The sequence below is a fragment of the Pteropus vampyrus genome, unplaced genomic scaffold (assembly GCF_000151845.1).
Source record: "Pteropus vampyrus isolate Shadow unplaced genomic scaffold, Pvam_2.0 Scaffold23, whole genome shotgun sequence".
Lineage (NCBI taxonomy): Eukaryota > Metazoa > Chordata > Mammalia > Chiroptera > Pteropodidae > Pteropus > Pteropus vampyrus.
The window spans coordinates 11,748,343-11,751,995 of NW_011888804.1; the positions used below are offsets into that span (position 1 = coordinate 11,748,343).

The following is a 3,653-nucleotide window of genomic DNA, read 5'->3' on the forward strand; positions in this document are numbered from 1 at the left end:
ATTAATTATTTTTATTTGGCGAGGCAACCCTTGGTTGACCTCACAGACTGCAAGGACTTTGTCAGCTTATGATCCTCAATTTTTAAAAATTTTTACGCCTACATCACCTGGTCTTCCTAGGTGGTCTCTCATCCAAGTACTAACCAGGCCCGACCCTGCTTAGCTTCTGAGATCAGACGGGATCGGGCTTGTTCAGGGTGGCGTGGCCCTAGACCTATAAAAGTCCCTCAAAACAATAATAATCTGCGTCTTAAAACCCAGAGGTGTTCTGACGTGTACACAAGAGCAGAGCCATGTGCTTAGGACGTTAATTGTTCTGCGCGCCCAGTGGCTGAGCAGGATGCAGGCTATGAAGTTCCTCTGTCCCGAAGCTCCTGGTAAATGCAGAATGGAGGCGTTCTGCTGGTCAGAGGCATCACTGAAAGTGAATCAAGTGGCAGAGGGGGAAGCACACAAATGTGGAGGTTGCAGAAGCCCTGGCAAACTTCAGCTCCATCGATGCAGGGCGCATAGGCAGCAATGTCCGCTCCCACCCCCGCCCCCGATTGCATTGAGGATTGGCCGCAGCACCTGGGACCTTGCCCTTTCCACAAGGTGCCCGGAGTCCTAGCTCCCCATGATCCCCAAACAGCTCCTCAGTCCTGCCTCTGTTGGCTGTTCCCACAGCCCCCATGGCCCAGGCTGGATACTGAGAGGTCCAGATCAAGTCCAGATTACCAGTTTATATCCACCCAATCCTTCCAGGCCCTGCTCCTGATGTCTGGGACCTCCTTTTTCCTGCAAGTTGGTCCCTGGGGCAGAGGAGGGCTTCCTGGCATTTCTGGACTCAGACAACTGCATCGAAGGCAGTGGGGGGCGGGGAGCTTGAGGCCAGGCCATAGTGAGCGGGGGGCCAATGGAAGTGGGTACTGGGGGAGCCGCTCTGGTCCTCCAGGGACTGCTCGATGCTGACTTCAGGGGAGGAAGGGACACTCGTCTCTGTCCCTAGGCGGTGACTCACTGCATATACTAGGTGTGTAAGGGATGCTTCCTGAGTATCACAGGCTTTTCTCTCCCAGATGGAGAAGAACACAGGATGGGCCCCAGCTTGAGCAGATGGTCTCATGCTAGTCTGCTAACGTGCTGACAGAGAGAAAGCAGAACAACCCAGCTTCGAGTCTGCTTCTCTGCGCAGAACGATTCTTGTAAATCTGCCTGGGGAGAACGGGAAGGGGGGTAGCAGATGAGCGGGGAGCCACTCTGGCAAATTACAGTTCTCAGTCGGGATGAACGTGAACGGAAATAACACGTGCGGTCACAGGGCCAGAGTAGGGAATTGCTGAGGAGTCACAGAGGAGGCTGAAAAACAGGGACACTGCCTGGCTCTTCAGAAAGACTCGGACAGTGAATCCTCTAATTCACTGATAACGGGTTGGGAGCCAGGTTGGGAGTTATGGCCCTGGTAGGCTGGTGAATGTTTAATAACCGCTGGGAGGAGGCTGACTTGAAGCGTCTGCTGAGTTCTGTGCTACAATTACTAATCTTACCTGGCTGATTTTAAGCTGCCAGCATGAGAAGGAGGTTCTGCCCCGCTAACCCTAGTCTCCGCGCCCTCTTCTGCAGGCGGGGCCCGCTCTGCCCACACAGGCTTGTCAGCACTAGGGCAAGCGGCTGTTCCCAATGTGCCTATGCGGGAGGTCCACACCTGAGCCCACGCAGGTCAGCTTGCTGTTTTGGGAGGGCCAGCAGTCTCAGAGATGCGAGGACCGCCATGACATTCCCATAAAGGTTCTGCCAAGGCACGTGGTAAAGTCTGTCATGGCGGGAGAGTTGCAGTGATGGGGATGGTGTCCTTGCTGCTGCCCAGCTGGTCCTGTGACAGACTGTGCCTAGGAGCGGGGGGCCTCCAGCGACAGCAGGAGGCAGCCACCGTGGAAAGGAAGCTGATATGCTCAATAGCAGAGCCACGTCCACAGTGATGAGACAGGGCCCTAGTAGGACCCTAAAACCCTACCATGCAGTGTGGGGGGCTGGTGGACGGGTGGAACATATTGAGCGGCGGGTAGGCTTGAGCCCAGGGCACTGCCTTGTCCTTTTTGTTCAGCTGACATCTGACATCTGACGGAAGACTTACTCAGGGCAGGGAGCCCAGCACAAAAGTTGACAGGGAATGGGAGACCTCAGAAGCTCCCAGTGTAACAGGGGAGGAGGAACCGAGGAAGCTGCTGTTGACAGAAGCCTTGATGGCTGCATGTCTCCCTGGGAGCAGAGAGAAGGAGGTCTTAGTCCAAGGAAGTGAAATGTCAGTTGGCAAGTACTAAGAGCCACAGTCAGGTGCCGGGCCGTGCCGCAGGGGAGGGATGGCTGCTGGCTGCTGCTGCCTTTTCACCTTCCCTCCACCTCGCCCCTGCCCGTCAGGGGCTAGAGCCAGCACCCCACTTGAACTATGTGAAGTCCAGGGCCCTAGGGAGGAGATACTCATCACCGTTGGCCAATCACTGAGTGGAGACCACGAGCTCAGACACAGGGTCCACTGAGGTGAGAACCAGATGGCCTTAGCCTCATTAGGGTCAAGACAAGGGCCAGGCAACAGAGCAAGGGACCTTAGTGGGTCCAAGGCTGAGGAACCTGCTTGGAGGGGGCGCTGTTCACAAGTGCTGGCAGTGCCTCAGGGCCATCAGCAATCCAGTTATGAGTGCATGACGGTCCCCCTAGTAGCGGCCACATCTCCTAGAATAGAGAATGGGTCACAGAGATAAAGAGCTGGTCTGAGCTCCTAGAGAGACACTGGCCGGGGAGAGCGTCTGGCCAGCTGAGCCCTGTACCTGCCGATGCCTTCCGAGGGCGGTGCCGTCACGGACCCGCTGAGGGCCTGGCCTTCTCACTGCCTTGGCCTCTGCAAAGCCTCTCAGTTCTGCCCTGGGGCTGTCCATTTCGAGGGAACCCAGGTTCCTTTGCTGGCCGGGCCCCAGCTCCTGCTCTGGTCTAGCAGGTCTCTGCTGTTCCAGGATCACCATGATTGTCATGGGCTGCAGATAAGCGGCATGTGGTCCTGGTACATCATGAGATTGGAAGGAGCTGCTTGGGGAGGCCAGGGCCTGCTGGAGGAAGACTGGTGGCCTCTAGACAGGTCAATGGCATGTCTCTCTGGCACTATCCCAAGTCCCCATGGCAGGATTCCTGGATTTATGTCCTTGACTAGGTCATGAACTGAAGACAGAACGGGGACCTGCTCTACGCAGACTCCCTGTGGTCCTGCCACTAATAGGGTGGGGGTGGTGCGTAGTGCCAACCCTGATGGCCACTCAAGTCTCTCGAGCCCAGCTGACTGCCCTGCACCTTTCCTACAGGAAGGCTGGTCACAAGGCAGCCCCACAACCTCATTCCCTGTGGACAACCTCCAGCCCCAAGATCTGGAAGTCAGTCTATGTCCCAAGGCCCTCCTTGAAGCAACCTGTACCCACAGGGTGTGGGGATTCTGGAGTCTTCTGAGATCCCTGAGGCACAGTGTCAGGGCCTTTCTGAGAGCCAGACTCAGCTCTGGGATACAATGGATGTTCTCTGGATGTCAGTTCCCTCACCTGCAAAGGAGACTGGTTAAGGACACTACAGGATCTGTCAGGTCCCTTCCAAATCTAAGCTGGGGCACCATCACATCTAGCTACTTCCCATGT

The 3,653-nt window shown here is 56.2% G+C and overlaps 2 protein-coding genes and 1 pseudogene across 2 annotated transcripts in view; 1 reads left to right on the forward strand and 2 right to left on the reverse strand.

The window, feature by feature from the left end:
* The window catches only part of RSPH14 (radial spoke head 14 homolog), an 81,927-nt gene that overhangs the window by 38,782 nt on the left and 39,492 nt on the right, over nucleotides 1-3,653 (forward strand). The window lies entirely within an intron of this gene.
* The window catches only part of GNAZ (G protein subunit alpha z), a 56,385-nt gene that overhangs the window by 23,068 nt on the left and 29,664 nt on the right, over nucleotides 1-3,653 (reverse strand). The gene's annotated exons all lie outside the window — the stretch shown is intronic.
* Nucleotides 96-214, reverse strand: LOC111737030 (annotated as a pseudogene).